The 13,807-nt window shown below is 31.7% G+C and overlaps 1 long non-coding RNA gene across 2 annotated transcripts; it reads right to left on the bottom strand.

Moving 5' to 3' along the window:
* Window positions 1–4,320: 4,320 nt before the first annotated feature.
* LOC133789098 (uncharacterized) lies at window positions 4,321–8,819 on the bottom strand. Of its 2 annotated transcripts, XR_009873459.1 has the most exons (4): window positions 8,447–8,819; window positions 6,777–6,836; window positions 4,619–4,704; window positions 4,321–4,488 (listed from the first exon to the last, which is right to left on the bottom strand). It is a non-coding gene; the product is annotated as an uncharacterized LOC133789098 (long non-coding RNA). The 2 variants fall into 2 exon arrangements; XR_009873460.1 differs by lacking the exon at window positions 4,619–4,704 and having other exon boundaries at window positions 4,322–4,488.
* Between the last annotated feature and the right edge of the window lie 4,988 nt (window positions 8,820–13,807).

Genomic DNA, 13,807 nt, shown 5'->3' with positions numbered 1-13,807 from the left:
TAGTAGGCATAGTTCATGGCCTGTCTTCCTGGTTATGTACAATCTTCCTCCTTGGTTGGTGATGAAAAGGAAGTTCATGATGCTTTCATTAATGATTTCGGGCCCAAAACAACCAGGACATGATATCGATGTTTACTTGGCACCATTAATTGATGATTTGAAAGAGTTGTATGAAAATGGTGTTGAGGCATATGATGGTTTTAAAAAAGAAGTGTTTAATTTGAAAGCAGTGTTGTTATGGACTGTTAATGATTTTCCAGCATATGGTAACCTATCAGGTTTAAGCACAAAAGGTTACCAAGCTTGTCCAATTTGTTGCACCAACACAAGGGCCCGTCGCTTGTCAAATGGACGCAAAATGTGTTATATGGGTCATAGACGATATTTGCATTTAAGTCATCCTGACAGAAATAAAAAAAAAGCATTTGACGGTACTGTGGAACGAGACATTGCTCCTTTGCCATTGTCAGGTGAGCAAATTCTTAAGGAAGTAGAAAAAGTTGACTTTAGGTATGGGAAGAAGAATAAAAACAAAAAAGTCAATGGATTTTTTCAAAGAAAATCAATTTTCTTTCAACTTCCTTACTGGAAAGATTTACTCGTTAGACATTGCTTGGATGTCATGCACATAGAAAAAAATGTATGTGAAAGTATAATCGGTACATTACTTGATATCCCAGGTAAAACCAAAGATGGTTTGTCTAGTCGTTTAGATCTTGTTGAAATGGGTATAAGACACCGCTTGGCACCTGAAGAAAAGGGGGCTCGCACATATTTGCCTCCTGCTTGTTTTACATTGTCTAAAGAAGAGAAGCAAGCCGTATGTCAATCATTGGCAGGGATGAAAGTGCCTGATGGTTACTCATCGAATGTTCGAAACTTGGTGTCTATGGAAGATTTGAAGTTAATTGGAATGAAATCACATGATTGTCATATATTAATGCAACAATTACTTCCAATTGCCATTCGGTCAGTTTTACCAAAAAGAGTTAGAGATAGTGTGATAAGTGTGTGCATCTTCTTTAATCAACTATGCGGAAAAGAATTGGAAATGAAGAAGTTGAATGCATTGCATGATGAAATAGTTGAAACTTTATGCAAGCTTGAAAAATATTTTCCACCATCATTTTTTGACATCATGATACATTTGATGGTCCATTTAGTAAGAGAAGCCAAGTTGTGTGGGCCAGTTTGGGCGAGATGGATGTATCCATTTGAAAGGAATATGAAGGTGTTGAAAGGATATGTACGTAATCACCATCGCCCTGAAGCTTGTATGGTTGAGTGTTATTTAGCTGAAGAAGCTGTGGAATTTTGTTCAGAGTACATGGTTGGAATCGACACAATCGGAATTAGCAAACCACGGAATAACTCGGATGGAGTTGATAGAGGATTACGAGGGAAAGGAACAGTAGTGACCATATCTCGTGCAGAATTAGATCAAGCTCGTTTAGTTGTGTTGGAAAACAATCCCGAAGTTCAACCCTATATAACGTAAGTTATAGATTTAATAAACATTATGCTCATTTTTATGTATAATTGAAATTTTAATATGTTGTACTTTGTATTGTAGTGAGCACATGGAGTTATTACAATCAATGATTCCCAACAAGGTTAAAAATAAACAGAAATGGATTATAGATGAGCACAATAAAACGTTTAGTCGATGGTTGAAAAATATTATTCTAGCAAGGTTGGGAGAAGAAAACCATGGAGTGTCGACAGAGTTAAAACGCATATCATTTGGACCAAGTGTTCATGTAATAAAGCACAATGCTTACCTTGTTGGAGGAAAAAGATTTCACACAAAGTCACGAGATGATGCTCGAATGGTTCAAAATAGTGGAGTAAGTATTGTGGCAGAAGCAGTGCATTTCGCTAGTGCAAAAGACAATAATCCAGTTGCTGGTACTATGGCATATTATGGGGTTGTTGAAGAAATATGGGAGCTTGATTATTCCTTATTTCAAAATCATCTGCTCAAGTGTTCTTGGGTGGACAACAATGTTGGGGTTAGAATTGATGAACTTGGATTCACTTTGGTTGATTTAAGTAAGAAAGGTCACAAGAATGATCCTTTCATCATGGCTACCCAAGCAAAACAAGTGTTTTACATAACTGATCCTGCTGATGATAAATGGTCAGTTGTTTTACGAACCCCGGAAAGGCAGTTTATAGAAGATGAACATGACGAAGAAAACGATGATTTGTTCCATGACAATTTTATTGTTGGACAACCAGTACATGAGCAAGTTGAGAAAATCCATGATTTCCATGAAGTTGATGATGATGGGGAATATATTAGAAATGATATTAGAGACGGAATATGGGTAGATTGTGGATCAACCAAGAAAAGAAAAAAGAAAAGAAAATGTGTTCAGTGAGTAATGTATTCATTTTTATGTTAAATATGTATTTATTTATGTCATAATTGTAACGTTAATTCTTGTTTATGTGCAGATGACAATTTCTGAAGGGGAGAACACACCAAATAGGCGAGGCCCAACAAAGAAGAACAATATCAATAATCAAAAAGCTAAGGGAATAAAGAGAAATATTCAGTTTAATGATAAAGGTCAACCTATAGGGAAAGCATATAGTGAGATGCAATCGTACCTTGGAGTTAAAACTAGGAAAACGGTCTCTCTCAATTATAAGGATTGGAGACAAGTCCCACAAGAATTGAAGAATAGAATATGGGAGGATGTATATGTAAGAAAATATTTTATGAATATTTTAATTACTTTAATATATTGATCATTTTCATGAATTACTTTGCATTTCATTAATCATTTTCTTTCTATTTCAGGGTGCCTTTAACATTCCAGAAAATTGGAAACCAGAATTAATGAAAAGTGCGGGAAGAATGATGAGAGATTTTAAGACCAACATCACTAGTGACTACATCTACCCTTTGGCAGAAGACGGTCTGATAGATGAACTCCAAATCCTTCCTAAGAAATATCCAGAACTTGACCTAGAAGATTGGAGGACATTTGTTAGCCACCGTTTATCTCCTGAGTTTATGGTACTATTGTGTATATCTATTATGTATATGATTTATTAGTTTTGAAATACTAATAATTGCTTAAAAACTTATTGTTACCTATTTAATGTAGGCTTTGCGGGAAGCACAACGTGAAAGAGCTCTCAAATATACTTCGAGGCATCGTACATCTCGTAGAGGGCTTGCCAATGTTAGAGAGGACCTGGTAAGTAATTCACATCACTATTTTATAACTGTCAACTTGTTATGAAGAATATTGCACTCACCAACTTTAATTAATTGTTGTATGTTGTAGAAAACTGAACTAGGTGTGGCAGATGTAGAACGGTACCAAGTATGGATAAGAGCACGAGGAAAGAGGAAGGTTCTTATCACAGATTTGGACAAACAAATTGAAGCAAGAATTGTAAGTGGTTTCAAGCAAGTATTTTAAAGTAATTTAGGAATGATAAAGTTCTTATAAGTCACTAATATAAGTGACCACTGGTTTGTTTCACAGAATGAGCTGAAAGAAAAAGTTAGTAGTGGAGAAATCATTGCAAAGGGTCGGAATGACATATTAACGCAAGCTTTAGGGACACCTGAGAACCCAGGGCGTGTTAGAGCACTTGGGTATGATATTATTTTTTATTTGTTGCATTTAACTTAATTCTATAATATTTTAGTTTTAAAATAAATTTGGTTGATTATTGTAGGTCGTTTGCAAAGATTTCGTCCGTCTTTGGAAGAAAACCAAAAATAGCAACAGAAATGGCTGATGTTGTTAGTAAGAAAGATGCAGAAATTGCGAGGCTCAAAGCAGAACTTAAAGCTTTAGAGGAGGAAACACTACTACAAAAATGGGCTTTCCCGACAGTTTTTAACTGTCGCTATTTTGCCTATGCCGGCGTAGGGGTAGCTACGCCGACAGTTAATAAGTGTCGTCGTTGTTGGCTACGCCGACAGTTAATAAGTGTCGCTATTGCTGGCAACGCCAACTGTTAATAGGTGTCGTCGTTGCTGGCAACGCCGATAGTTAATAAGTGTCGCCGTTGCTGGCAACGCCGACAGTTAATACATGTCGTCATTACTGGCAACGCCGACAATTAATAGGTGTCGCCGTAATATTAAATTTATATATATATAATAATTTTTCGATATATATTTTTTAAAACTTTTAATTATATTTTTAACAATTGAAGTTTGATATAAATTTAAATAAAAAAATTACTCACATAATTAATTATTATTATCATAACTTATAAACAAAATTATATTTATCATAATAAAAATTCATATACATACAACATTTATTCATACAATTGAAATGTAAATAATACATCAAATCCTCAATGTACATAATTCTTACAAGCAAAAAAGAAAATAATACCCAACAACTTGAAAAATAATTTCTTGTGACCTTGGTTCTCTTATATAATTGCCTTGGTTCTCTTATATAATTGCCTTGGTTCTCTTAAATATCCTTTAAGTAGAGTTTTAGCCTACAATACAGAATAATCAACATTAAAGTCAAACAAAAACTAAAATAAAGAAATAAAATAAATAGAGAACTTGAGGTTGCACAAGAAATAAAAAGGACTTTAGAAACAATCAATCAATTACTAGTTATACCAGTAGACTATAAGCACATCTAAAAAGATCAAGTAATTTTGGGATAAGAAATATGTTCCAAGAGAGCTAGCCATACTTGTATTTTCCTGCAAACTTCAATATTTTAAAATGATCAAATGTTAATCTTCACGCAACTAGGTATCATGTCTAACTTGCCAATAAAAGAGACCGAGACGTTCCAACAAAATAAACAGATAAACACTTGAAAAATCACATAAATGCCTTGTAACCAGCTGTGATTGGTCTCTGATTTTTAAAAAACAAACAAATACCAAACCATTACAACTCCTTAATTCATACTAAAGCTACAAATATGAAAAGAGAATACAAAGCCAAGCCCAATAAGTTTGCTCTCCAATAGTGTAAAAGCCAATAATAATGGACCTAATAAGAGACAATGCATACATACCACAACCACAAATATGGTACAAATAAACATATATAATAAGAGTTCTTTTAGCAGTACGCCTGAAGTGCATTATTCTTAATATTGGGTATAAGAGAGTCAACTAGTCCAAAACTAATCAAAGAATAGACTTGAGTATTATTTAATGATGACAACATTACTTATCTGCATCTCCCTAGACCCAAGTTCACAAGTCACATAAATGTCCATATTAAGAGGAAACACAATCCAAATGAGACCTATAATTAAAAACATTTCAAGTCCAAATTCTATTAAAATCATAATGGAAAAACGTATATATACTCTAGACACAACTGTAATTGGTTCATGAATTTATTATGCATAAGTTCTATAATATTCACCTTTGAAAAATCTAGAACAACCACCTGAATATCAATAAATACAATGACAACTAATCAATATAAAATAGTTAACTAAAATTACCAGGCAACAAACTTTAGTCTAAATGGTAAAATATATCAGTCAAATTATCATTTAAACAAAAAAATATAATAAGTACATATATTTATGCATATACAGATGCAAGATTAGTAAATTCTTAACAGATGATTTAGAATTGCTTCTTTCCCACTTCTAATGCTCCAAACATAGACATTACCATCACCAAAACCTGTCAAATTTTATTTAGTAAGTCCATGAAAAGAGAAAGCAAATTCAGCTTTTGTAATGGATTGGATTTGAGTTACATTTCTCCAATACATATCTTGTTCTAACAAAATTTGGATTTATTGAACTTCTTCCGATAAAGAGCTTGACATGAATTTAGTAAATACTCTATTATTTATGAAGTATTAAGACACATAGAATATGTTACCATCAACATATATAGAGCCAAAATAGAGTTCCACAAATAGAGGAAAGATACCAGTTTGAGAGTTGAGACTATGAGACAGTAGCTACTGAACCTAGGAGTGAACTCAAATGTGTATATGTGTTATACTCAATGACGTGATAGAGTTCTAAAGGAATGAACTCTTATTTTGTTATTTCAAGCTTTGGTTCTATAGAGAGATGCATCAGTCAACATCTTCTTCTACCCTGTTTCCATTTTTTTTTTTTTTTATCTAAAATATGTAATAATTTTCTTCCTTCAACTTATTTATTATTATTACAAATGGACTGCATAGCAGCATTAGTACTATAGCCTCTCACGGATTCTTGTCTTTCTATTAGGCAATTTTTTTCAAACACCTTGAGTGCATGAGAAATAAAATACTAACTACCCAGCCAAAAAAGTCTCAGAATTACAAAGATCAATCATAAATGGATCTAGCAAAAAAAAAAAAAAACAGTAGTAAATTAACTACGTTCCTAGAAGCTTAGTTTCATAAAATTGAATTCAAACTCTATAACAAAACAAGACAGACTCCAAAAAGACAAGAAAAGAATGAAAATTAAAATTGAAATCAAACTATATTCATAGAAGCTTAGTTTCATAAAATTGAAATCAAACTCTATAATAAAAACAAGAGAAACCCCAGAAAGACAAAGAAAATAATGAAAATTGAAAAATAAACATACATGGTTGAATTAGATAAACAAAGTTCATGATGGACTCCATAACCATATGCTAAAAACAAGATCTTTAAAAGCAATCTGAGGAATTTTTATATTGCGACTACTGAATCTCCTCTTATCTAATTCAAATCCAATCAATTAAATAAATATCTCAAGAACAATTTAAACCAGCCAAAAGAAAAAACAATACAGTGGAAATAAAGGAAGACATACCAAAAAGCGGTGATATTGAAAAAGTTGAAGTAGTGGCCATGGAAGCAATTCTCATCTCTCCTGAACAATTCAATATAGGCCATTTTTACTATCAATTAATTATGCTCAAATTTGATGCTTTCAAATAATATTGGTTGAAATGAACTTTAACATACATATATAAATATATATATCACATAAGCAAAGTAGCATAGTCATGCCTACAATTTTCTCATTACAGAGGGATGATGATATAGAAAAAAGTAGGTGACTACAAACTTCAAGCTCCAACGAAGGCAGAGGTCAGAAAATTACAACTTTACTTTATGAGAGAATTAATATAATAATATGATACAGATGACAAAACTTATACATCGGTATGCCAAGAGATCCGATCACATATCAAAGATCCCAAACAATAGTAAAAATTAGGCATTTCAGTAAATAAAAAAAAGTTATAGCATTCGTCTCATGATTTAAAACCAAATTTATATAATAAAGCATAATTTAGTAACCAAACAAGACAACAACACAAATGCAATATATGTATATATATATAACTGGAAACTAATATATAAATATTTATAAGTTCTTACCAATATGGAACAAAGAAATTTCGGACATGAGAAGAGAAATTTAGAGTCCTATAATACATAAGTTCTTACCAACTTTTAGATTAGTTATTATAATACTTTTCTAATAGTCTTATACTCATGTGTTGTAAAAAAAGATATTTGGTGTAGTGATCATATTTGTGTGTATAAATAATAAATCAGTTATATACTAGAGTTAAATATCTACTCACTTCAAAATATATATACACATATCGGTCCAATAAATGAAGAATATCAAAACTTGAAGTTTGCAACTGCCAAATTCCCATAAACTTCACCCAAAAATAAAGCACAACTCAGATACCACTATACCAACACAGCAATATAGAAACATTCCCACACACATATATATATAAATATATATTAAAATAATGAAACCAAGGACAATGATTAACAGTAATAAAAAAACACTAGAAAGAGACAATCTTAATTTATAAATGAATAAAAAAAAAACCAGTTACCTATTTATGTAAGTGCTTTAAGAAACTTAGATTTGTGCAATGAGTTTCATTGTATTTGATGGTGATCAATTACATCATGATGCTTATTACAATATATACACACACAACATCATATGAAAAGTTATACTGAATAGAAAACAGAATTGTTTTGCACAAATATACCAATGGCACTCCAAGGGCATGTTAAAATCATATAGAAATGGTTTCTCTTCTAAACTAATTATAAAATAGCTCAAAGCTTTATATGAGATGGTGAGGGACTATATTTTAGTCACATAATATAGACTCTTTTGAATAGAATCATGAATCAAACAATAACTCCAAGCAAACTTCATAGATTTTAGAATCTTTTTTTAAGGATTATAAGGAAAAAAGTTATGATTATAAGTCAGGAAATTCATCAAACAAATGGCATGCAAGAATATTGAAGAGCATGTCATTCAATCATACGAGTGAAATAGTTGCACAGCTCTAAACGAAATTACAAAAGTATCATTTCAAATCTTAAACTACCCATTTCACCAAAAAAAAGCCTCAAACAATAATCAATACCAGAGAAGCATATTTAGGATTTAGAACAAGATGATATAATTTCAAAGATTAAAAGAAAACCAACCAAGTGTTGAGCTTTGTTTCTCTAAACCCCAACAAAAGTCGTCCATGCATCACCCTTCACAGAGCCTCACTAGGAAGACGAGCTCAGCCATATATGCCAAGCCTCGCTCCATTGAACCCCAACGAGAAAGAGAGATGGCTGAGAACAGGAGCCCGCCCAACCCCGTTGCGCCGTCGACAGGAGCTCTTCAGCTGCACGCCTCTCTCTCCTTACTTTTCTTCTTCTTCAATTTTGTGGCTGATGAGAAATGAACCCTAGAGTCCCAATTCGAATCCCCAAATTGTTTTTATCACAAAGCTTCTCAGGTGTTCTCGAGAGAGAAGGTGAGAGAGTGTGTGCGGCTGAGTGAAAGATGAGCCGTGAGGGGAGGGTTTGAGAGGGAAAAAAAATTGGGTTTGAGAGGGAAAAATTGGGTTATCCCAAAATGATGGGCTTAGGGTGTGATTGGTAGGGGATTCAAAAACAGTTTTATCATTTTCAGATTTTAAAAAATGAAAACAGCAATGAAAATTTAATTTGGGAAATTTTTTTTAACCCTTAATTTTTCTATTGTTAATTTATAAAATATAAAATAAAAAAATTACAACTAATAAATTTATAAATTTTTTTAATTTATTTTACAATATTTAAAAAATCAATAAAATAACTTGTTTTCAATTAATACTAATTTTATAAATATCATAAAGAATCATATAATTAAATTAAAATTAAGTATATTATTCTTTATATCATAACTAATTTAAATTTTAATATAAAAAATTTTATAAATAAAAAAATTAATAATATTAAAAATTCAGAAACAAATTTAATCTAGTTTTTAACAAATACATCATTTTTATAAATATATATATTTACATAATTTCGTTTATTTTTAAAATTATACTATTCATTAATTTTTTTACAATATTTTTCCAATTAATAAATAACTTTTTTTAACTAATAAATTTTTTATAAATATGTTGAAGAATAATAAATTTAAATTTTGATATAAAGATTATTATAAATAAAAAAGTTAATAATATGAAAAATTTAGAAACAACAAAAATCAAGTTTTAAAAGTTTTTTATAAATACATAATTTTTATAAATATATATTTACATAATTTAGTTTATTTTTAATATTATACTATTCATTAATTATAATTTTAGATTTTTATTTGAATTTTGGCAACATTTTATGACTGTTGGCATTGGACTTTTATTAACTGTCGGCGTTAGAGTCAATAGCGACACATTTTAACTGTCGGCATTGGTCTCGAATTAACTGTCGGCGTTGGGTCAATAGCGACACATTTTAACTGTCGGCATTGGATTTTTATTAACTGTCGGCGTTGGGGTCAATAGCGACACATTTTAACTGTCGGCATTGGTCTCGAACTAACTGTCGGTGTTGGAGTCAATAACGACACATTTTAACTGTCGGCATTGGTCTCGAATTAACTGTCGGCGTTGGGGTCAATAGCGACAGTCAAAAGCAACGGTGACAGTTATTAGCTGTCGGCGTTGGTCTCTATGCCTACAGTTTTTAACTGTCGGCGTAGAGTCCTGCTAAGCAATTACGACAGTCAACAGAGTTGACTGTCGTGGTTGGGTGTCGGGAAAGCCCAGTTTTGTAGTAGTGAAAAAGCTAAACAAGCAAGTGGGATAGATGATATGGATGAACACGACAATGATGACGAGCAGAGCGACGAAGAATACCACACACCGTACATGCAGGATGACACACCGTACATGCAGGATGTGTTACTTTGTTCGGATAATATTCATAATGTGGTGGCAGAGGGTGTTATCATTGATGGGGTGGGTCCACTGACTATTCATGGTGTTCAACTGACAGACGAATATGCGAGGGTGCGAGTCACCAAAATGTTACAAGAGGATGCTGAAATCCCATGTTCTGTTGGGGAGATACACTATGTTCGAGATACTTATGACACATTTCTTCCTTGGCCAAAAGATTTAATTATGACTGACCAGGTATAAACGAATTCTTTAATTTGTTACCTATTAAAATATTTGTTGGTCCAGTATTTTAATATTATTTTAACTTGATGTTGTGTAGGGTCCTCTAAGAAAGAAACCTCCTATGTTAAAAAGTTCATCCAAGGATATGTCAAAACCTCTTATGACTAGCCCGCATCTGCCATCAGCTGGGTCTCACGTCAATCCCGAAAACACTCTGACCGAAGGCCAACCATTTGCCGATCACATCATGAATCGCATCCATGTTAGCCTTCAGTTTATGGTGAGAGAATTTTGCAGAGTTAAGGGAATAAACTCAGTCGTCTCCATTCCAGTGGACCCAACATTCATGAATCACGAGTCAATATTCCTAACTTCAGAGGATGTGGAACAAGTTGCTACCTTGCATATGATTGGAGGCTCAGCAATGATATTCGGATTAAGGTATCCCTTAAACTAATTCTTTGGAATGATAGGAATTTAGAATCAGTTATGAGTACTGCTCTGTGATCTATTGAAAATTTTCATAGACATTGAATGTTTACAGGTTTGGGAAGTCCTATTTATAGGGGAAACTCTGCCGAAATTTTTCAAAATATTTAACACTAAAGAAAATTTTGCAGATGCATTTGGGAGTCCCTATTTCCAAATCAGCGTGTCTATTACAAGTTTTATGACATTGAACGTCTTAGCATTAATAATGTTAACAATGTAGAGCGATCAACCATTGACTTGGCGAATTGGTTGATGACCATGGATAGAGTTGGTCAACTTTACTTTATACCTTGGAACGTACGGTAAGAAATAGTGTAAAAAAATTTTATTTGATTAGTCATATATTAAAAATTTAATTATTTTACTTAACATACGCTTCTTATTTTAGGGAACATTGGATGTTGGTGATTGCTATGCCAAAAGGAAAAATCGTGTTCTTAGATCCATTGAAATCACACAAACGTCCAGAAGAAATTGATTCAATGATAATGAGGTAAGTCTTAATTTTTTTAAAATATTTCTTAATATGCAACAAATATTACATGTTACTACATTTTAATAACTTTTGATAATAATTTTCTTTTTAAATAGTGCATATTATAGAGCTTCTTCCAATGCATTACTCGGCAATCCCACAAAGATATTCAATGTTACATGTCCAAGACAACCACAAAGTCATGAATGTGGTTTTTATGTCTTGAAGTACATTAGAGATCTTGTACGGTCATCAAATGCAATGACTACCCTAAAAGAAAAAGTAAGTTCATTTTTTATAATTTATTTGCTATCGATAATCTATGAAATTAATTTATATTTATTAATTTTACAGTTTGGTGGGAAGACGCAATATTGTGAGATTGCAGACTTCTTGCCAATCCAACACGAATGGTTAGGCAAATTGATACCATACATTTATCAGTAAGCCTATTTTTGTTTAGTTGTAAGTTTAGTCTTTTGTAAATGTATTAATGTTAAGGCTAGTTATCTTACTTAAGTACTTGTATTTTATATGTTTATGTACAACATTTTTAATTAATAAAAGTTATCATATTTTCATTCAAAAAAAATTCTTAACTAATTTCAATTGTAAAAATATATATAATTGTAATATTATATAATTAAATTGTTGAAATATAATTAGGCCAAAAAATATATATATTAATTAGATCAATTAAATAAAATCAGGCCAAAATATATATATATTTATATAAAAATAGAAACCATCCATTTAAAAATAATTAGAAACATATATTAAATAAAAAATGCGGGCACTTTCTACTTCGGTTTTTAGGTAAAACCGAAGTAAAATGTACACTTTCTACTTCGGTTTTACCTAAGAACCGAAGTAGAAAGTCCCCTTTTACTTCGGTTCTTAGGTAAAACCGAAGTAGAAAGTGCACATTTTACTTCGGTTTTACCTAAAAACCGAAGTAGAAAGTGCCCAGGATGCTAGCGTATATACACTTTTCTACTTCGGTTATTAGGTAAAAATCGAAGTAGAAAGTGGGGATTCTACTTCGGTTTTTAGCTAGTTTTTACTTCGCTCCGAACTACTTCGGTTGCGAATTTTAGCGAAAACCGAAGTAAATCAAGCTTAAAAACCGAAGTAAAAGCCCATTTTCCTTGTTGTAGTTGGAGCACCGACTCAGTAGGACTTATGTATGAATTTTATTACAATGGATTATTACATTATTATGTTTAAGACAACTCTTTATTTTGATTCAGCAAACATACTCTTATGTTTTTATTTATATGTTTAATATAAGTGTTTTAATTTTATTCTATTGTTTTATATTTAATTCAAAATAAATAAATAAGGAAATAAATATTACAAATATAAAAAAAAATTCTGGTTTAGTCTATACCGAGGACATTGTCCTCAGTATATACCATTAAGATGACAAATTTGGGTTGGTTCTGCCGAGGATATTGTTTACTCTATACCGGTGAAATTGTCCTCGGTACACCCTATACCGAGAACATTTTGAATGTCGTCGGTAGAAGTTTCGTTCTACCGACGCGGCTGTGCCGAATACTTACTACCGATGATTGGTTGTCGGTAGAGGCTATACCGAGAATATGGAGACTTATACCGAGGACATTTGTTCTCGGTATAGGCCTTGCTTTTTGTAGTGTATCGGAATCACAAACCACTTCTTCATTTTTCCCTCATCACTATTGCAACTTAAAAATCAATATTATGGTTCGAGTTATAGGAGATATATAAAAAAAAATCATAATGTCATCTTTTTCAAGCATATAAACGTTTTTCATTGAAATTTCTTCCAAATATTGTAGAAGTTTCGGTAAAAAAATTTGATATCCTCAAATAAAAAACTAATTTTTCTGTAAAACAGAAATCTCAATAGTAGTTAAATATATTTGAAATCAATATGTGGGTTGTAGTTTTAAATTAAAAGAATAATAAATAAAATAAATAAATACTGTAAAAATAATGTAATTAAATAAGATTTTCTTTTTCATAATTACATATAAACATACTGTTGGGGTCTGCCACTACAGTGCACAAATAACAAATATAGAAGAACATGTAATAAAGACAATTAATTAATCAAACACAAAGTAATCAAATGTATCACACAAAAGAATAAAAACTAAGTATTAGGGTCGGCTCGGCCATAAGGCCAATTAGGAAAAAACTTAAGGCCCACAATTATCTTGTAATTTTTTTTTATGAGAATTTAGGTCCAAAAATTAAAAAAAAAGCCTAAAATTTTATTGTATTAAGGCTTCCAAAAAAACTTCTTGTGAAAAATGGGGGGCCAAAAAACAATTTCTTCTAAAAATAGGTCCCACATTTTTTTTTGCCAATAATTCATTAAGGGTTGAGCCGGCCCTGCCAAGTTTACTTTGTTCAGAAAAAACCAGTGTAGTTGATCCTACA

Source organism: Humulus lupulus, chromosome 7 (genome assembly GCF_963169125.1).
Source record: "Humulus lupulus chromosome 7, drHumLupu1.1, whole genome shotgun sequence".
Classification (NCBI taxonomy): Eukaryota; Viridiplantae; Streptophyta; class Magnoliopsida; order Rosales; family Cannabaceae; genus Humulus; species Humulus lupulus.
This window is presented reverse-complemented; position numbering and strand designations above follow the sequence as displayed.